The 23064-nt window shown below is 43.1% G+C and overlaps 1 protein-coding gene across 1 annotated transcript in view; it reads right to left on the minus strand.

The window, feature by feature from the left end:
* The window catches only part of THBS4 (thrombospondin 4), a 123531-nt gene that overhangs the window by 94503 nt on the left and 5964 nt on the right, over nucleotides 1-23064 (minus strand). The gene's annotated exons all lie outside the window — the stretch shown is intronic.

The following is a 23064-nucleotide window of genomic DNA, read 5'->3' on the forward strand; positions in this document are numbered from 1 at the left end:
CATCCCTCCAATACATTCTGGAGGTAGATGCGTCAAACCTGGCAGTAGGAGCAATACTCTCCCAACGACCTACCCCCACTTCACCACTTCATCCAGTCGCCTTTTTTTCTAAATCCCTGAGCAGTCCCGAGATAAATTACCCCGTGGGTGAGAAGGAACTGCTTGCTATAAAATTGGCTCTGGAGAATTGGCGACATTTACTCGAAGGCACCCAATTACCAATAATTATATACACGGACCATAAAAACCTCCAATATCTTCAGACTAGCAAAACTCTCTCGCATCGACAGGTACGATGGTCACTATTCTTTCTAAGGTTTAACTTCCTAGTGACCTACACACCTGCAGATAAGAACAAAAAGGCGGATGCACTATCACGACTAACTGAAGAAAACTACTTTGAAATTCCTTCCGTTCCTATAATACCTCACAAACGCATTATTGGAGTTGTCCGTTCCTTGAAGGAAGAGGTTCTGCATGGTATAAGGTTGGATTCACCCCCACCACAACTAACTACCGATGCAGAAGGCTTCCTCTACTACAACGACAAACTTTACATACCACCTACCCTACGCACCAAGATCTTGGAATTATCGCATGATGTGCCTATGGCAGGACATATGGGTATGACAAAGACTTTCAATTTGATTTCTCGGCAATTCTGGTGGCCTGACATGAAAACATCTATACAAAAATTCGTCTCTTCATGCAATGTCTGTGCCAGGTCCAAAATTGACACTACGAGATCATCCGGTCTACTATGCAGTCTACCAATACCCCAAACTCCATGGGAGGTTCTGTCATTGGACTTCATCGTAGAATTGCCTCCTTCCAAAGGATTTAATACCATCTTGGTGTCAGTGGACCATCTGACAAAGATGGCACATTTCATTGCTATTCGCAGACTACCTTCGTCCAAACAAACGGCAGAACTCCTGATGATACATGTCTTCAGATTACATGGTATCCCAAAAACTCTTTTGTCTGACCGTGGATCCCAATTTATTTCTAAATTCTGGCAAGAACTATGTCACATACTACGGATTGAGCGGAAGCTCACTTCTCCTTACCATCCGCAGACCAACGGACAGACTGAAAGAGTCAACCAATGCATCGAGCAGTATTTACGTTGTTACACTTCTTACCAACAGGATGATTGGTTGGATCTTCTCCCCCTGGCAGAATTTGCCTACAACAACGCAACTCACAGTACAACCAAGCAGAGTCCGTTCTACTTGAACTATGGGTTCCATCCCTCTATTCTCCCTCCACGCATCCTTCCTTCAAATAACCCAGTAGCCTCAGACTATCTTTCCCAAATAAAGGATTCTCTGGGTTTACTAAATACTACCATTGCACACGCTCACAGTCAACAAAAGAAGTACTATGATCTTCGTAGAAGACCTTCTCCACAGTATACTATCGGGGTCCTCGTTTGGCTCTCAACAAAAAACTTGAGACTGAAGATCCCTAGCAAAAAGCTTGGACCTCTGTTCTTGGGACCTTTCCCAATCAAGAAACTTATTGGAAAAGCTGCAGTGCAGCTTACATTGCCAATGGACCTAAAAATCCATCCCATTTTCCATGTGTCGCTACTAAAACCCCATGTTCCGGACCAAGGAATAAGGCCTAATATTCCACCTCCCCCTCCTGTACAAGTTGAAGGTGGAGAAGAATACGAGATAAAAGAGATTCTGGATTCTCGTATCTACAGAAGAAGACTTCAGTACTTGGTTAGATGGAAGAACTATGGGCCCCAAGACGACACCTGGCTAAACACCTCTGACATACATGCCCCTAGATTAATCCGCAATTTTCATGCGAGATACCCAGACAAACCAGCTCCAGAGGCCTTCAGGAGCAGGCCTTAAGGGGGGGGTATTGTAATGTTCCGGTACCTTTGGTACCCTAAATTACACTTTCCACAAGTGTATGCGCCCTACCATTTACTTTTGGAAAGGTGCGCATACACCTTTAAGACTGGAGCTGTCATCACTCAGCGCCGGACTAGATGCCTATTTAAGGCGTCGGTTCTCACTCACATGTGTTCGTTCAAACACCCTTATCTGGATGCTAACCTTGCTTGAAGCTTCCATGCTTGCAAGCTTACTTCGCTGACGGAACCTCGCTGCGCTGATCCCTGTATCCCGCTACTGGATCATCCGCCTACTTACACTATCTAGCTCTGCATAGTAGAGACTGTTTATCACATCTGCATAAACTAGATTGCTAGCTCTTGAGACTACTGCTACTTTTCTGCACTGGGTTGATCTCTTTTGTATGTCCACCTGCTATTCTATCATCTGCTATCATACAACATTGCTAAACCTTCCTGCATCCATCTGCTACTGTCTCACCTTCAAGTGTCTATCACCTACCACCTCCACTCAACCTTCATCATTGTGTTACCACATGCATAAAGTCACTCTAAGAACCAGCTTGCTAATTGTGTGTATTTTCTGGCTGAAATAAGACCTTCCACACATGATGAGTCATTGAGGTTGGGAATGGTGTCTCAGCATATCTCTTACATGACTGCTGACGTGGAACTATTTCTGCAGCTGAAAATCCACACCATATAAAAACGCAGGAGCGTTACATCAGACTCCGTCAGGATAAGAGAAGCTGGGACGAGATAAATTGCAGGTAACCCTTCCACTGCTGGCACATTATCACTGGAAGGGATCATCCATGTTCTTTTTAACTTCAAAAAAATGGAATTTCAACAGTATTTTACGTTTTAGGAGAGTGCTGCTGTAATATGTCATCTACTATGCCTCCAGTCTCTTGTATACTACAGAAGCATGTCCGCAATCTCCAACACCCCCTGTATAATGTCCGCAATCTCCAACACCCCCTGTATAATGTCCGCAATCTCCAACACCCCCTGTATAATGTCCGCAATCTCCAACACCCCTGTATAATGTCCGCAATCTCCAACACCCCCTGTATAATGTCTGCAATCTCCAACACCCCCTGTATAATGTCCGCAATCTCCAACACCCCCTGTATAATGTCCGCAATCTCCAACACCCCTTGTATAATGTCCGCAGTCTCTGACAGTCTCCTGTATAATGTCCGCAGTCTCTGACCGTCTCCTGTATAATGTCCGCAGTCTATGACGTCTCCTGTATAATGTCCGCAGTCTATGACTGTCTCCTGTATAAGGTCCACAGTCTCTAACCGTCTCCTGAAAAATGTCCGCAGTCTCTGACTGTCTCCTGTATAATGTCCGCAGTCTCAGACCGTCTCCTGAAAAATGTCCACAGTCTCTGACCGTCTCCTGAAAAATGTCCGCAGTCTCTGACCGTCTCCTGTATTATGTCTGCAGTCTCTGACCGTCTCCTGTATAATGTCCGCAGTCTCTGACAGTCTTTTGTATGATGTCTGCAGTCCTTGACAGTCTCTTGTATCATGTCCGCAGTCTCTGACCATCTCTTGTATTATTTCCACAGTCTCTGACCATCTCCTTTATCATGTCTGCAGTCTCTGACCATCTCTTGTATTATTTCCACAGTCTCTGACCATCTCCTGTATCATGTCAGTAGTCTCTGACCATCTCTTGTATGTGGGAGGAATTTTGCCCTTTCCTTTTTTTTTTTTTTTTTTCCAATAAAAGCTTTATTGAACAACTGTAATAAACATGTACAGTATTAACAATAGCAATAAGACAAATGGTATAACTGTACAACATGTACATAAATTATGACATCAAGTTATGTTGAATCAAAAATTAGTGCAACAACATTAAATATCTACATCATCTCAAGAGGTACAATGAGGGTATTCGAACACGATACCCTCCCTCAGATAAGGCAGGACCGAAAGATAAGTGCCTGCCTCAATGAGGGCCACTAGGGGGCAGTGAAGGAAGCGAAGATAAGAATTATAGAAGAAGAAGAATAAAGGGAAAGAAAAAGGAAATGGAAAAAAGAGAAGGGGGAGGGGGAGGTGATGGAGTATTATTGACAGGTGGTACTTGATCAGATAGCTCATTGTAGAAATGTAAACAGAAGGTCCTGGTGGGGTATGAAAGTTGGTTATGAGATTACTAATCCTCAATCAGTTTTTTGAAATCCGGGGAAAGAGTGAATATCAACCATGGTCTCCACATGTTATGGAAAGGTCCACTATTTTCTTTTTTGATGGCCAGAGTTTCCTCCATCTCATATGTGGAAGTTACCTTGTCTACCCAGTTCTTAGTCGTGGGAACGGATTTGGAGTTCCAGTATGTAGGTATAAGAGATTTGGCCGCGTTGAGTAGATGTCTCGTTAGGGACTTTTTGTATGACCTATATGAGAGTTTGTTGATGTGTAATAAGCAACTTGCTGCATTAAATTCTAGGGTGGAACCAGTGACAAGTTTGATCAAAAGCACAATTTTATTCCAAAAAGTTTTGATTAGGTCACAGTTCCACCAAATATGTAGAAAAGTGCCTGTGTGAGCTAGACACCTCCAACATCTTCCAGAATACTGTGGAGACCATGCCTTCATCTTCGCAGGGGTTATGTACCATTGCGTGCGGATTTTATATGATGTTTCTTGAGTTTTTGTGCTCAAAGAGCATTTGTGTGTAAATACACAGGCTTTCTCCCATTCCCTGTCAGAAATTTTGCGTGATAACTCGTGTTCTCATAATTTCTTATATTTATCAACAAAATTAGACGACGGGGCTATAAGCCACTGATAGGTCATCGATGTCGTTTTCGATATTGGGGTCTGTCTCTCACATATCCTCTCAAAAGCAGTTAGTTGTCTAGCCCACAGAGTTTTCTTTTTAATATTTTGAACAAAGCTATGCAGCTGGATATAATTCCATTGGTTCATAAAGATGTTTTGGGGTTTTAGGTTGTTTAGGTCATGAAGAAATAGGATTTTTTGATCACGAATGCAGTGTTTAATGAGCAAGGGATGGTCAGCAGAGCATGTTATATTGAGACCCGGAACAAAGTTTGGATTGTGGGAAACCGGGGTTAGAGGGCTCGGGTTAGTGGATATATTGTGTGACTTCGCCAACTTGTGATAAATGGTGAGGGTGGTGTTAATTAGGGGATGGTGTCTCACTTCAGGAGGGAAGTTGTGTGGGTCCGTCCATAGCAGGAATTGAGTAAGGTACCGAGAGCAATGCCTCTCCAAGGCCACCCAGTCCTTTTGACTTGAATGGCAGTGCCAGTCGATCGCTCTAGTGAGGTGAGTGGCTTGGTAATATTTATAATAATCCGGTACCCCCATACCCCCATTGATCTTGGGTAGTTGCAAGTATTTCAGTTGTATCCTAGGCCTTTTGTTGGCCCATATAAATTTCCTTTGAATAGTCGTCAGTTTCCTGAAAAAGGAGGAAGGTATTGTGATGGGTAAAGCATGAAAAAGATAAAGTAGTCTAGGCAGGATGACCATCTTTAAGATGGCTGCTCTGCCGAACCACGAGAAGTGTTTGATATCCCATTTACTCAGGTCGTTGGTGATATTTTTCAGGATTGGGATAAAATTAGTCTCATAGAGGGCATCTAGAGTTGGAGTAAGTTTGATACCTAAATATTTAAGTGAGGTCGAATCCCATTTGTAGGGGCAATTAGATTTAGTTAATTGTTTTATTTTGTCGGGGAGTGAAATGTCCATGGCTTCTGATTTGGAATGATTGATTTTAAAGTTCGATAAGTATCTGAAGGTGCGGAAATGTAAGTTCAATTTTGGAATGGAGATATGTGGCTGTGATATATAGAAGAGGAGATCGTCTGCATAAGCAGAAATTTTGAATTCTCTGTCTTTAATGGTGAAACCATGTACATCCGTATCTCTATTAATATGCCTAATTAATGGTTCTAGTGCCAATATAAAGAGGATGGGCGACAAAGGACAGCCTTGTCTAGTTCCGTTCTTTAGATGAATAGGGGCGGAAAGGATGTTATTCACCTTTACTTTGGCTGTGGGGTTAGAGTAAAGGGATCTTATCCAAGATAACATATGACCTCTCAGTCCTACGTGTTCACATATCATCAACAGATAGTCCCAAGCCACTCTATCGAAAGCCTTTTCTGCGTCGGTTGAAATTAGCAGACCTTTGATTCCTAATTTATGGGCTCCGTGTATTAAATTCAGGGATCTGATAGTATTATCCCTAGCCTCACGTCCTGGCATAAAGCCTACTTGTTCAGGGCCTATAGCCTGTTGTAATAGCGGTCTCAACCTGTTTGCCAAGATTTTCGCTAACAGCTTCACATCAAGATTTAGTAAGGATATCGGTCTATAGCTGGCGCAGGTGGTCGGATCTTTATCCGCTTTCGGGATCACTGTGATGTGAGCAGTCAGAAAATCATGTGATGGCTTATGCTGTTTGGTTAGTATGTTCAGTGCGTTTGTCAAGGGGGCGGTCAAAGATCCTTCAAACATCTTGTAATATTGAGACGTTAGTCCATCTGGACCAGGGCTCTTCCCATTTTTAAGGTCTAGGATTGCCAATTTGGTTTCTTCTGGGGAGATTTCTTTTTCTAATGCCTCTACGTCTCCGTCTGAAATCTGGGGAAGGCCACTGTCAACAATATATTGTTTCATAATTGAATGTCTGGAGCCTATGAGGTCGCTGGGTCTGTTCTGAGGGGGCAGATTGTAAAGCTTCTCATAGAAAGATCGGAAGGATTCCGCTATTTTTCTCGAGTCGTGTGTTAGTTTATTAGAGTTGTCCTTTAGTGACATGATATGTGTGGAGGCTTGTGTGTCTTTTAACGCCCTTGCTAGGTATTTGCTTCCTTTATCCCCAAATTCGTAGTATATTGCCTTTTTTAAAAAAAGGGATCTTTTTATTTTGTTATTTAAGATTTCGGATAAGGATTTCCTAAGAGATAATAATTCTTGGTGGTGTTCTTTGGTTAATGACATTTTGTGTTGAGCCTCAAGGGTCGAGATTTTTGTGATCAGGTCATGCATCTGTTGCCCCTTCTCTCTCTTTCTCCTGGCCCCATATTTAATGAATTCACCTCTCACCAAACATTTGTGGGCTTCCCACAGGGTCATGGGAGATATATCAGGGGATTTGTTTCATTGAAGTAATTTGTGATTGTTGTTTGAATTTCACTTTGTATTTTAGCGTCTATCAAGAGAGAGGGGTTTAACCTCCAATTGAATACTGGTTTGCAATGTGTGGTTGAGGAGAGAGAGAGCGATATCGGAGCGTGGTCAGATGAAGAGATGACCCCTATATTAGCATTCAGAAGATTGGGAAGGTCCCTCTGAGTAATGAACAAGTGGTCTATTCTTGTGTATCTATTGTGTGGCGCCGAGTAGAAGGTGAAATCCCTGTCGTCCGGGTGTAGCGATCTCCATGAATCCACCAGATTCAGTGATCTTAGTGCATTTTTGATTTTTTTTAGTGATTGGTATTTAATACATGAATGTCCTGAGGATGTGTCCTGGAGGGGGTTTAGGGGGACATTAAAGTCTCCACCTAAAATGCCCTTTCCTTACCCCTACACTGAGTTACACACCCCTGTCTCCTGCACGCTTTTTGTTTTGTACTCCTAATTTTTTTTTATACATTACACACTCCTGGGCACTGCGTTATGTGCATTATGTACTCCTGGACCATGCTCTCTGTGTGTATCAAAACAAGAAAAATGGCCCATTACCTCTTTTGTACTCTCTGTGTGTATCATGTACTCCTAACCCTGGACCCCTGCAGCCTGCACTATGTATCCTAAACCCGTCACCCCCAACCCCTGTGCTCTGCTTTACACTCTCCCGCACTATATACACAATACTGTACATTATATACTTCTCACCAAAGTCTTCATTGTCTCAACAGTTGCTGGTTGCTATGCAGTCGCTGACTATTTTATTGAATTTATTCTTTAGGTAGGCTCAGACAAAGCAATCGAAGCATATTTTATAGGTACAAGGAAGCCTGGGTTTTGTTTAAACATATCCCTTAAGCCCCTCCCACAATTTACAGCAAGCTAGTGTGCCGCAGGTCTTTTCACTCCTCCAGTGTCCCTCATTGTGAAGTTCAAAAGTTGGGAGGTATGATTAAGCGGTGACAGCAGGCTCTTTTCCTCGCTCAGTCCACCAGAGAACAGGTAGCGAGCTGCGGGCTGTCAGTTTATCTTCCCCACTTCCCCCCCTCTTTTCTCCTATCAGCAGTGCCAGAGAAGAGAGAGAGCGTCTCTCATCTGACTGCCGCCCAGCTTACTGCCCGGTCTGTTTCCCTTCCTGCTGGCCACCGCGGAGGGCCAATCAGAAGAGACTAGGGGGCATCATGGGACATGTAGTCCCGGAAGATTGGCGGCCCCATTTGTTGTAGACAGGGAGCAGACCACAGCCCCAGAATGCTCTCTGCTAGGGGGAGAGATTGAGGACTGGGAACCTGGGAAAAAGCTGAGGGAGGGAGTGCTCCACCATAAAGAGGACTGTGCTGGGGGAAGTCAGAGAGAGCCACACTGCCCAGCACCACCAGAGAGAGGGCCATGCTGCTGCCCAGCACCACCAGAGAGAGAAAGACTGTGTCACTGCCAGGGTACAGACGGCTACACTACTGACCAAAGTCAGCCTGGTTAACCCAGAGGGAGCGAACGTATAACCGGAGGGATCACTGCTGCAATTTTGCTGGGTCTGGCAGGATGGCCTGTCAGCCATTATCCGTTACTGTTCCTAGGGAGTGAGCCATTAGGAAGTACCTAACCTGCTATCCTGTAGGCCTTATTGACCGTCGCAACCTGCTTCAAAAAACGCCAACGCTGAGCTGCTGCCCAGCCCGAATATAGGGGGGGGGGGTGACACCATGTTTTACCGCACCAGGTGACACCAACCCTAGTGACGCCACTGGTTGAGACCACATAAATATTAAGGCTGTGGATCTGCCTCTTCCAGCCCACTGCATTCTGGAATCCCCCAAAAACAGGGGAGTAGCAGCCAGTACGTCTAAAACATGCCAGTAATCACACACTGCTCCACTGACTACAGGCAAAAAAAAAAACAAATTTACCTGACTTTTCTAGCCTCCTATCTAGGAGGGTGCTACACACATGTACTTCTCCAGAGACTGCCTGTATCTGAGCTCTTTCAGGCCTAACACGGCCTATGTTCACAGCCCTCTAAGTACTCTTCTCCCCCTTCCACCTGCACATATGGTGTACTGAAGAGACGGTGCACCCAATGCACACACTCCTGGTCCCCCTTGACACATTGTTCCTTGGGCTGGGGACATTTACTGCATTAGGCCTGATGACTTCCAGGTGGTTCCAGGACAGGCTCTTGCATCCTTATCCACCACCATTCCCTAGGCTGACCAGGTTTACACTCAGTTGTTTACACCAGGATCCTACTTCTCCATGTACCTCATAAGATGCACAGTCTAGTATAGATTAACGATGTGCTACCTCACTTCCCAGCTGCAAGTATACTGAGAATAATTCAATTAGCAAGCTTTAGTTTTGTTCTTAGTTGATTAGCAGTGTACCTTACTGTGCCCAATAGGGGAGGTGCCCTTCCCAGGGGTAGCGAAGAATAACGGTGCAGATCCCTAGGTCATCTCCCATTTCACCAGCATAGGGTTTGACAATGGGTCCAAGGATTTCATCTCGATTGTCTAGCCTGCAGAGGTCTGTGTGTCCCTTCATAGATATGTCTCCCCAGACCATCACTGATCCACCACCAAACCGGTCGTGCTGATAGATGTTACAGGCAGCATAACGTTCTCCATGGCTTCTCCAGACCCTTTCATGTCTGTCACATGTGCTCAGGGTGAACCTGCTCTCATCTGTGAAAAGCACAGGGCGCCAGTGGCGAATCTGCCAATTCTGGTGCTCAATGGCAAATGCCAATCGAGCTCCCACCAGAGGATGTCGGGCCCTCAGGCCACCCTCATGAAGTCTGCTTCTGATTGTTTGGTCAGAGACATTCACACCAGTGGCCTGCTGCAGGTCATTTTGTGGAGCTCTGGCACTGCTCATCCTGTTCCTTCATGCACAAAGGAACAGATACCAGTCCTGCTGATGGATTAAGGACCTTCTACGGCCCAGTCCAGCTCTCTTAGAGTAACTGCCTGTCTCCCCTGAATCTCCTCTATTCTCTTGAGACTATGCTGGGAGACACTGCAAACCTTCTGGCAATGGCACATATTGATGTGGCATCCTGGAGGAGTTGGACTGCCTGTGCAACCTCTATAGGGTCCATATATTGCCTCATGCTATCAGTAGTGACACTGACCCTAGCCAAATGAAAAACTAGTGAAAAAACAGTCAGAAAAATGAGTAGGGAAAAAAAATTCAGTGGCCTCCACTTGTAAAATCATTCCTGTTTTGGGGGTTGTCTCATTGTTGCCCATCCAGTGCACGTTATGTCATTAACACCAAAGCAGCTGAAACTGATTAACAACCCCCTACACTACTTAACTGACCAGATCAATATTCCATGATTCAATATAAATGACTTGATGATTAAAAAGTGTTCCTTTACTTTTTTTAAGCAGTGTATATAGCTGAGTTAAATTGAAGGTTAATTTGGGCTCAACTGTTATGCAGCACAACAAGTCAAGGAGCAGAGCCTATGTATTGTGAGAACTAGTGTCAAATGGTAGAGCTTTTAAGGACACAGCCACTTGCTTGTCTTCATTTTAAGGGCGTTTCTTGGCCAGTTTTATTAATAGAAATTTCATCAGCCTCCTGGATTACAAAAGCAGTACTGCTGCTCTGGCCCTGCTCTTTAGGCACTTGTCTATAACCTCCAGATAATCTTCTCACAAATGCTTAGACCATACTCTTGTAAGCGGGTTGGAAGGTGCTTTCCCACACAGAAGGGTAGGAGTTAGTACATTCCCTGTTCTTTAGGTTTTGGAGGGTTTTTCTTTGGGTCCAACCCATTGATTCTGTGTTATAAAGGGGGGGGGGGGGGACATTGGTCCAGAGCAGAGTCCAGGGCCTGTAATAGGTCTGAGAGAGAGAGGCCGGGTGCCCATAAGGGGAAGAGATGGAGAATAGCACCCATGAGGAGCAGAAGAATGTCACTTACTACTATGGAATGTAAAGGTCATCAGAATTTGGGGTTCAACCCGAAGACACCAGCTGCTGGAGAATGCATCTGATGCTACCTTTGCATGTATGCCAAGGCAGCAGTTAAGGTTAGGGATGTAGGAAAGAATTAATGTCTCCTTATGTTGGAATTTGTAATGCCTTTTGCACCTTTTCAAGTAAAGTTTTGAAACCTTGTTCCCGCCTGGTCTGAAGTTACTCAAGAGGTGTAATTCAATTAACCAGAACCATCCCATGGTTCAGGTCATTAAGGTACTTTGGGGTACGAAGAGTCCAGTAGAAGAATAAAATGGTGTGAACACCTAGGGTAACAGAAGTTACAGGCAGCCTGTCATTAAAGCGTGTACCTGAGACAGATGGGATAGCCTCTTGCAGGAGGGAGCTGTTGTCGGCACTCACTTTGTGAGCAGTCCGTCTCCCACAACAATGGGAGCAGACTCCTGGCACAGAGATCCCCAGTCAATGAACAGTGGAGTTCACGCTGTGTGCGTGGCGGGGCCCCTTGTTATTGCTGGGAGTGAGGTTGTGGTGATTCACTGGACAGGTAAATGTGGACCAGGCTCAGAGTGTTCCCTCCTACATACAAGTTACAGAGAAGGTTACAAGTTACAGGGATGGGTGGGGGAGCATTAGTCCTGCACGCTCTCCACGGTGGTCAGCTACTTCATTCCTCCCTCCTTTTCAGCATATCTCAGTATGACAGGTTACTTCCATTCAAAATCTTTCGTTTTTCACCCATTTTATTTAGTTGGATGTTGTTATTTAAGTTTTCTTTGGCATTGATCCTGCACCACTGAGAAAGACCATTTATATTTAGGCATAGTTATACTAAGCTGTACACATAGTATATATATTTTTTTACTTGGATTCTACTTATCCACCTACCTCATATGGTTTTGCACCCAATTCAGCAGGTCATTTACACTCACTATCTTCCCATGGAGCCATAAAGGTTTGGCTCCTGGTTGCCTTTTTCTTCCCTCTTCCCATTTATTAAAATAAATGTTTTTTTTACTTTGTCACTGTTTTTCCCCCTGTTTTGGCATTTATCCTTTTTTGTGTGTGCATCATTCCCTGAGGAGGTGACGCCATGTCATGAAGCGAGTCGCATTACATAGATTCTCATCTGTACCTGGCTCAAAAGTGTGTTCAGGAGAAGAGCTTTTGAGCAGAAAAATTGCATGATGCGCCTAAATGCGTGTAAACAAGTGTAAACACTAGGAGTGTTCTGGAGCGATTGAGTTTTAATGCATGCCAATGGGCAGAATAAATAAATATTTTGCCAATGGAATCCATTAACACTCAAATGCTTGACGCGCCTAAATGCTTGTGCAATGCATAGCTTTAGGAAATTTTTAGGCAGCTTTTCTCCTGCCAGGAGTTCTGGTGTTCAGAGGAAATATATGTATATTTTCTCTGTTAACAAAAGATGATGCTGTGTATAAAGAAATTTATTTGTGATTTTGCGACATGAAACATGGATTGCACACGTTCTTATGTATATATACATACTGTAGAGAGGCGACCCCGGTCACTGTGTGTGTTAGCCATCTATGCTTGATTTTGGTTAAGACACGCCTGCTGATTGCACACCTTTGGGCTAGGTTCATATTATTCCCAGGGTTAGCAATCAGGGCTCCCAGTTGGAGACAGCTGCACCCGGGCAGACAGGAGGTCTGGCCCAGGAGTCAGGAGGACTCCAACCGACAGACACAAGGTCTGTGCATGGGAGTCAGGAGGGCTCCAACCTTCCCTGAGAGAGAGAGAGGCCGCAGTTGGCAGCCAGAGCGTACAGGTCTGCAGGAGACAGATGTAGTCTGCAACAGTGCAGTATGAAGCCGATCCCAAGGAAGATACAAGGGAGCTTGACCAAAGGATACTTGTGTTGATCTGAGGATCAGACCCTAGGCCTAGGCGTGAGACCTGAAGCAGCCGTGTGGCATGAGAAGAAGCCAGGAGGCTGAATTTAACAAATATACAGTAACGGTGGAACCCCTGCGAGGGAAAATTGCTGTTTTGTGAACTTTCTTAATGCCTTTAAATAAAAATAGGTTGCCGTGCCCTTAAAAATGCAGTCTGGACTGGCACTACTTCTTCAAATCGCATGCACCGCTTGAGTTGAATCGCCCCGAAACGTTACAATACATACATCTCACATCCTTCACACATATCGTTTCCTTGTTGCCAACACTTAAGTGGCAGTTTTAGGTCATGTATACTAACACATAGACACATCTTTCAAAGTCATCACGGTGGGACTTGTTGGATAGCCATTCTATCTTGTCCTGTTTGCACTGCTGGGCCCTTCGAATCCCACACCCACAGTTCCTGTGTCACACATTTCCAGGTGACTATCATTAGGTCATAAGCATGTGATGTGCTGCAGATTTGTAAGTGGTTGATACCCAATGTTTGCACTAAAAGAATATATTTTATTATGTGTGTCATATACTCCTGAACTTTTTCTACTTTTTAGACAATTGTGTGTGCATGAACCCCTGAGGAAGTGATGCCATGTCACGAAACGCATTGGGTTACATGGATGCAAGTTTACACCTGTACTAGGCTGTAGAATTAATATGTATATATTGACCAATCTGCTTGGTTATATGGCACTATGTCACTGTTGATCTGTTGAAATTGTATTTACCAATAAATCTTTACCTTGTTGATTTGCATTTGAGTGTGTTGCACCTCATATAAAGTCCCAGGAGCAATTTATGTTTTCTTGTGTATATTGAATGGGGATGGAGGCGCCTCACGGGGCACATCTAACTATATTTTGTTAGAAAGTTACAGAGAAGGTGTACATTGTCACAGGGACCTGAGAGTTAACTGGAGTTACAGTGCAAGTGTACATGGTGTATGGTAATCTCTAAAAGCAGAGGCCTGCCTTAAGGTCAAGTATTCCCCACATGGCAGCCTCAGCCTTATCCCAGAGCATTGATGAAAATGGCACAAGAGTAAAGATACCCCATGTGTAGCGTAGTCCAGAAGAACCCACCTCGTGGTAGGCCTCTCATGTGACCCTTGCTTGGCACCCAACAAGAAGTGGAACATGGAGGATGTGACGACCACCACAGCACCCTACCTTTGCAACACATTTAGCAGCCCCTTGCTATTCATTGTTCCTACCAAGCCTACTAAACTGAAGTATATCAAAAATACTTTATTTAAATTACCCTTTGTAACTATTCAAACTTCACCGACACCCCCCCAATAGCATCCCACATTAACAATTAGGCAATTGTACTTTTCTCCTGGGAGATGTCATTCAAAAAATTGTCCTGATAATAATGTATCCAAAGGATGTTCCACTGCCTCTCAGCACCTGCTGTCAAGTTGTTACTCCATGTGGAGAGTTCAGTCCTGGTTCTACCGTAATATAGATCTGCAAATTCACTGTTTTCTCTGAGTACATCCAAGTTTTATACTGACTGTGTTGAGTCTTGATGAAGGGGGAGTGATGTGGCATCAGATTTTTTTTTTTTTTTTATGACAATGGGCACAATTTACTAACGCTTATTGCATGCGTTATTTTGGTCACTTAGCCTCCCTGGCGGTATGATTCTTTCCGATTTTAGGTGCTGAAAGCGGTACAATTATTTTGCTAGTAATTCTTAATGACGAGCAGCCCAAACCAGCTATTTACATATGATTTTTTTTTTACTGTGCATTCTTCTTTATAACATCTCAGGTATGATAAAGTTCGAAACACAAAATCAAAAATTATAATATAATAAATGACTATAATTAAGTTAAAGTATATATAATATATATATATATATATATATATATATATATATATATATATATATATGTGTGTGTATGTGTATATATACATATATATATATATATATGTATATACTGTATATACTGTATATATATATATACTGTATATATACTGTATATATATATACTGTATATATATATATATATATATAAAATATATATAATACAGTAAAACTGCAGGAAAGGGCACTGGGGGGCAAACTAATATCATTTTATTTTATTTTGCAATGAAATCAGTGTGTTTGTGTTTTTTACTTTTCAAATTTGACGCCGGTTCCACCCCCCTGCGAGCGTCACGTCGCAGGAGACGGAAGCCGGGGCTCACAAGGATCGGGCAGAAGATCCGGCCGCCGTATGCTGAAGGGACACATCGCTGGATCCCGGTGACAAGGTAAGTACCCTCTACAAGGATCCAGCGATGCTCCCTGGCGGTACCCCGAGTGTGGCTCGGGGTTACCGCTTATGGCAGTGAAATCCCACCCCGAGCCACACTCGGGAATACCGCCAGGGAGGTTAATCACTTAATGCATGCGATAATGAAAATGTCAATTCACTATCGCTCGTATGCGGTATTTAAGGGAAACACCAAAAACGTTTGGAAAACCACGCATAAAGAGGCATTAAAGTCAATTCATTAAAGGAAATAAATAAATAAATGAATGCGGTAATTAAGTACTGCTCTGAGCTTGCAATACCTATACGGTAACCATAGCAATGTCAGAACCCCCAGTCATTGATTGAAACATAGGCAGGAAATTGCAAGCTGGAGGTTTGTGGAGTGTAAGAGGAGTGAGGAGTGTTATCGAGAGGCTGTCAGACTGAGTATTTCTTATTAAATTGGAGACCTTTGCATCCAGTCTCTTGGAATTTAGGGCAATACAGAAGAGGAGGAGGAGGAGGAGATGTCAAGTGGTCCTTTTGAAGGAAAGAACCTTCAAGGAGCGCACACTCTTGGACCAATTCTCTGAAGCTGAGACCCTGCAGAAGTTCAGGTTATCCAAGCAACTGATAATGAAGTTCTATATCCAACTGATTGGGTACCTTGAGCCCTCTACATTTAAAAGTCATGCCATACCAGCCATGACCAAGTTGCTGTAGGCCTTACGTTTTTTTGGAAAGACGTCATACCAAATGGTCGCAGGTGAGATTGTGGGAATTTCCCTGTTTCCTTTTTCCCATCTCTTCACCCAAGTTCTAATTGGATTCCGTGCAATTGCACCAAAATACATTTTTTTCCGGATTCTTGCCAGGATGAGACATGCGTGCGATAACTTCCCGCACTGTAATGCGGCATTTTCGACAAGATCACACATACAAGTTCATAACGGGAGTTTCTTTGTGAATTGCACCGTTTTTTGTTTTTTTAATTTTGTGCGATATGGTACCGCATACTTGAATGCGGTATCATACATCGCTTAGTGAACTGAGTGAAATTATCTTGAATTCTTTTATCTGTTCCTTTCTGTATTTGTACTGAGTGAGTAAAAAATTACCTGACAGGGGATTTACCCTTTCCTATTCTATAAAAAGAAAAAAAAAAAAAAATTTCCTTAAAAAAGAGCTATGTTTTTTCAATGCATTGTACATATGTGCAGCACCTGCACTACAGGTTCACCAATGCTGTTTTGGAAAGCACATAAAAATAAACTTTTATAATATCCCAGAAACATTGCTCCTACAGTGCACAGTACACTATAGTGAATTTGTGGAATTAATAGCTAAATGTTCTTCATATTCAAGATTACAAACTAATACTCGATGCTATTTTTTAAAAAGACCAGTGTCAGGTACTCTAATCATGTACTGCGATTCATAGAATAGGATTGCGTGGCATTGCACACGGAAAGCATATTAAAAAACTGACCGGACAATGGAAAATATGTCTGATGGCATCAACAGAAGCCATTCCTAGTGCATGAAGAACAAAACCAGATGTGGGCAAAAACAGGCCATCTGCTACTGTCATCATAGGTCTCATAGGATGACTTATTGTGCACAGGAACCTTAAGTCTATATTGCAATACAAGAGTCCACCTTATATCATATTGTACAAAGAAACCTCTTCTGACTTTGAACCCAACACATCCATGCACCAGATTTTTTGGCTTGCTGTGGCATGCACAAGTTGGCCAGATTGTTGCGTACCCTTTAAATACATCAGTGGCCAGATTATATTTTGCATAAACAGAAAAAACACTCTAGATTAGAACAAGCCCTGACCTCTGTAGCTGAAGGCATTGTGGAGAAATGTATCTTTAAAATGTATAGTACAGCCACTGAAATCCCTTTATTTTATATGACAGCATGGACTTGGCAGCTTGCCAGCCTTAGGGTCCTTTCACACGAACGATCCGATCAGATCCGCCTGTCAGTTTTTTAGGCAGATCTGATTGGATCCCCCATGCATCCCTATGGGGCAGCGGATGTCAGCGGAGACATGTCCGCTGACACCCGCTGCCATCCGCATCCACAGGCGGTCCGTTCTCATTCGAACCCCCATAGAGAGCAGCGGGGCTCTGACACCTGACTCTCTGCACACAGAGCGGAGAGGGAGCTGTCACCTGCCTGCTCAGCGGTGATCGGCGGATCGATCCCCCGCTGAGCTGCACGGAGTCTGTCGATGGAGGCGGACCGTGTGAAAGGAGCCATATACGTAAACTAATACTGGATGCTGTAAAATGTTACTCCTCATGTACACAGGGTTTAAAATATACCTTTTACTGGTATTTAGCATTTTTTTCAATCTGTAAAACCCCCTGTATGTTAGCCTATGTGTTCATACAGACATAGCTTTGTACAGGCATATTAGAAGAGGAGCATTTACAGGCTGAATATAAACATCAAAAGTGTGTTCAGGAGAGGAGCTTTCGGGCATAAAAATTGCATGATGTGCCTAAATGCGAGTAAACAGGTCTAAACACTAGGCGCGTTCGGCGTACAAAATAGCTTAAGTTGGGGCATCTCATTAGGATTATACATATCCTCACATTTTATATTTTAAACAGAGCCAGATACTCCAACTATATATAATATATATGGTAGTGTGGGAGACTAAGCAATTACCAATGCCATGCTGGCATAGGTTGGAGGTATTTTCCAGTACAAGTACAAGCATCCGTAGATGCACCTTCATACCCTGTAGACCACAGTATCATTATTCTGACATTATCCTGTGGGCATCACCACGGCAACCTGTTATTGTGCTCAGCTTGATCGTTTTGGTCCGTCAGTCTGTTCACAGTGGGAAATATCAGTCTGTCTTGGTCTCTCTGGCCCTGAGGAAGCCTTGTGCGAAACGCATCGGCTTGCTGGGGACCCTTAGACCGTGCTCCATCAGAGACCTCAAAAAACATCACCACCTGATACCAAGTATCGGCATTACCTTATGGGAATTTATTTCTACACATGCGGTTCTTTTTTCTTTTATATGCTATGCATGGCTTTTTGCCCTGTTGATGTACATTTTTTAACATATGTTTAATAAAAGAATGTGTTTTATACAAATTGTGTGACATTCATGATCCTCCTCCTCCCATTGGTCCTGAAAGCCCCATCTTTTTTCTTTCTTTTTTGTAATTGTATATATAGGGGTATGGGCCAACATCACAGTAATTTGCTATTAGCAGCGTAATGGTCTCCACAGCTTCTCCAGACCCTTTCACATCTGTCACATGTGCTAAGGGTGAACCTGCTCTCTTCTGTGCCAATTCTGGTGTTCAATGGCAAATGCTAATCGAGCTCCACAGTGCCGGGCAGTGAGCACAGGGCCCATTAGAGGATGTCGGGCCCTCAGGCCACCCTCATGAAGTCTGTTTTTGATTGTTTGGTCAGAGACATTCACACCAGTGGCCTGCTGGAGGTTATTTTGTAGGGCACTGGCACTGCTCATCCTGTTCCTCCTTGCACAAAGGAGCAGATACCGGTCCTGCTGATGAGTTAAAGACCTTCTATGGCCCTGTCCAGCTTTCCTAGAGTAACTGCCTGTCTCCTTCATGCTTATGAGACTATGCTGGGAGACACAGCAAGCCTTCTGGCAATGGCAGGAATTGATGTGCCATCCTGGAGGAGTTGGACTGCCTGTGCAACCTCTATAGGGTCCAGGTATTGCCTCATGCTACCAGTAGTGATACTGACCCTAGCCAAATGCAAAACTAGTGAAAAATAGTAGAAAAGAGGAGTAGGGTGAAAAAAATGTCAGTGGCCTCCACCTGTAAAATCATTCCTGTTTTGGATGTCGCCTCAATGTTGCCCATCTAGTGCACCTGTTAATTTCATTAACATCAAAGCAGCTGAAACTGATTACCCACCACTTCTGCTACTTAACTGACCAGATTTGGGAGCATGGATAGTTTCAAAAAACTATTAGATGGGCACCTTAGAGACCACAACATACAGGGGTATACAATGTACGGTTAAAAGCAAACACACACACACATCATAGGTTGAACTGGATGGACTGATGTCTTTTTTCAAACTCACTAACTATGTAACTATGTAAGATCAATATCCCAGGAGTTTATTTGACTTAATGCTATACTCTGATTAAAAAGTGTTCCTTTAATTTTTTAACCAGTGTATATATATACACATATGATTGCCTTTCATTTCAATTTTAAACTGAAAGAGTTGTTTTACAAGGTGATCATTTACAATCACTTTAACACCATGAAATCTTCATATTGGCATAAATCCAGCATCACACACAATAAAGGCTGATTGTTTCAACTTGTACAAGCATCTTGGAAAAAGCTGATCTACTCAACCAATTTTACAATAAGATATGCGGTGCACTGAGCTCTCTGCAACCAGTCAAAGCGCTGATGCCAAATTCTATCTCTACTGCTTCCCACGGTGGTTTCTAAGCATTGATGGTCTTACCCTAGAGAGGGTTATTAAGTACCTCTGCAACAAATGAGCGCAGTAAAAGTACAGCCCACAAAATTGCAATTATAGCCAATTACACAGCAATGTACAGATTTAAAACTGCCACATTGTACCATAAATTTCATGTTTATTAAGCTACAATAATTAACACCATTGATCCTTTTCTTATTATTTTCTTTACCACTGAAACGTAACCACTTGCCGACTGCCTAACGACGATTTACGTCGGCAGTCAGCCCCTCACAGGCAAAGTGACGTAGTACTACGTCGCTAGCCTGTGAGGCTCTCGCTCACGGACACCCCCGCGCTTGTGAGCGGCGGACCCGATGTCCGCCGGTCACTCGCAATCGTTGATTACACTGGGAGAAAGGCAGGCGGCTAATGTAAACAAAGCCGCCTGTCATTCTCCCCTGTGTAACATCACAGATCATACGGTCCTGCTATGTAGGACCATAGATCTGTGCTGTTACATCACAAGCCACATCCAATCACAGTTAGAAGCACGCCCCTAGGGACACACTTAACCCCTCCTTCTCAAATAAAGTTAACCCCTTCCCTGCCAGTCTCATTTTTACAGTAACAGTGCATATGTATAGCACTGATTACTGTAGTAATGTCAGTCAAGGGTCCGATCTGTCCGCCGCAATGTCGCAGTCCCGCAAAAAAAATTGCAGATTGCCACCATTACTCGTTAAAAAAAAAACAATAAAAATGACAAAAATCTTTCCCTTAGTTAGTAAACGCAATAACTTTTGGGCAAACCAATCAAAATACGCTTTTTGAGATTTTTTTTTACCAAACATATGTAGCAGAAAACAAATCGGCCTAAAATGTTAAAAAATTTAGATTTTTACATTTTTTTGGGGGAATTTCATTTAAAAAAAATGTGAAAAATATTGTTATTTTTGCAAAATTGTCGCTCTTTTTTTGTTTATAGTGCATGATCAAAAAATCGCACAGGTGAGCAAATACCACCAAAAGAAAGCTTTGTTTGTGGGAAAAAAAGGACGTCAATTTCATTTGGGTACAGCGTCGCACGACCGCGCAATTGTCCGTTAAAGTCACGCAGTGCCGAATCGCAAAATAGGCCCTGGTCAGGAAGGGGGTAAAATCTTCCGGGGCTTAAGTGGTTAAAGTAGAACTGTAGGAAAAACCTTTTCTTTCATTTTGGAGCAAGGGAGGGTTATAACCACTGTCAGGTATTTTTTTTTTTGCCATCTGGGTCCCATTGCGGAGATTTCCCTATACTTTCTCTCCCATAGCCAAACAGGAAGTGAGAGGAAATTCCTGCAAATTAAAGGAATTCTTTGGGGACCCCCAAGTCACCAGAACTAGTGTCCTATAGGAAGACTCCCCCCTCCATTACATTTCTGGGGACAACCCAAAATGTGGGATTTTCTTTTATTTTCTTTTTTAATGATAATGGTAGACAGGAGAAAAAGAGAGGGTGAATCTCCTTAACGGGGTAACAAACAGCAATAAAAACTGACAGGGGTTCTAATCCATCTCCACGCTATCCAAAACTAAAAAAAAGCTTTGCCTTTAGTTATACTTAAAGTTTATCTAACGCTTTTTTTAATTTCTTTATATAGTTTTGGACAGCATAAGAAGAGCTAAAGCAAAGTCAGATTTTGCCATCCGTTTACCTCTGGGGAGATTTTTTAACTTCCTGTCCTGTAGATACAAAAGAAAGAGAGGAAAATCGTCTCTTAGGCAGTTCTCATGCAACAAATATCCCTTGGATTCTCCCTTCACTTTAAGTGCCTGTGACAATGTTTTTACCAGGACAAACAGAGAGGGTAAATCCTCCCAGTAGAGACACAAAGAGCAATAAATAGGGTTATTATCCCTTCCATGCGAAAAAAAAAATGTAGCCTTGCTTTTTCATGACCTACTTCATTCATCTTGCAGCATGAGATATCCTAAGCTTTGCAAATTATTCAAAGCCAGAACACTGCTGCTAAAGAATACACTGTGGTAAAAAGCAAATAACTGCTGCCCATGACTAAGGGTCATTGGGGCTTTTATTGAGTAGGAACCTGATGAAAAGAGTATAGTGGATATACAAGTGCAGGTAAATAAAGAGTGCAAGTTCAGGATTTTCCCAAACAAGTACAGAAACTCTGTTGTGCCAGCAGGTGCTAGAATTCAGGCGCAGGCTTTGGAAGTCTTATTGTTCACCCGAGACACTGGTGATGCAGATGCGTTTGGTTTCAGGAAGTTCTAGGGCAGCCTTTCTCAAGCTTTTGACTCTAGAGCAGCCTTTCTCAAGCTTTTAACATGAAGGAACCCTTGAAATAATTTTTCAGCCCCAACTCTTGCCCAGATAGCTAACAATTGTGCTGCAAATTTGAAAATGACTTGCTAAGCTATTGCTAGACTTGCCAGGCTTCACAAGTTTGTTGCACAGTTGCAGCAAGTCTGCATTGCATGACTTTCTTTGCAAATATTCTGCAAGTCTGCTGCAAGTTCTGTTATGTTGTGCAATAGTCATCCCACCACAGGGGTCACTGTGGCTGAATTTTCATGCTGTAGACTTGCGGAGCTCTTGCTGTAGACTCACCAGTCACCACTGCAACTTTGCAACTTTGCTTTTGCTAAAGACTTGCCACGCACTTGTGCTACAAATTGGAAAAGTGTCTATTAGTACTTGAGCTTCAAGTGCTCTGCAAGGGTACAAATTGCCAATGGAAATGTGCAGCAAGTTAACAGGCTTACAATTCAACACTGCCACAAATTTGTGGCAAGTTATCCTTGCTATCTGGGTGTTAATAATTACTATATCTACAGCTCATGGTACATTATCATGTTGGTCAGTGGGAAGAGTGCTCCTTTCACTTGCAGTCATTGGGGCATATTTACAGATAGCTGAAAAGATCATTGGTGTCAGTGTAAATTATCTAAGGGCAGTAATTGCTAATTGCTCAAGGCACCCCTAGGAACCTCTAGAGGAGCCCTGAAGGAAACCTTGAAATAGTTTTCAGGTCTTGGGTTTTCCATGCTAAAACCAATTCATCCTTACATTGGTTGTCAGGGAGAAGAATCCCACCCTTACAGGCCGCTAAAAAGATCATTGGTGTCTTCCTGCAATATATTCTGTTGCAGCTGCTACTTGTTATTGTATACCAAATAAAAATAGTGAACACACCCAGTAATAGCAGCCATATTTAAGTATATCTTTACTTAACCACTTGCCGATTGCCTAACGTACATTTACTGCAGCAAAGTGGCTCTATTGCGCAAAATCACGTTCTTGTACGTCATTTCGTGCAATAGCCACTAGGTGGCGGGGGCATGCCATTGGAGGAGCGATCCCATGCTGATTAGACAAAGGAGGAGCCAATCAATGGGTCTGCCGGCCACCCGCAA

This window comes from Pelophylax lessonae (genome assembly GCF_965119305.1).
Source record: "Pelophylax lessonae genome assembly, chromosome: 1".
Classification (NCBI taxonomy): domain Eukaryota; kingdom Metazoa; phylum Chordata; class Amphibia; order Anura; family Ranidae; genus Pelophylax; species Pelophylax lessonae.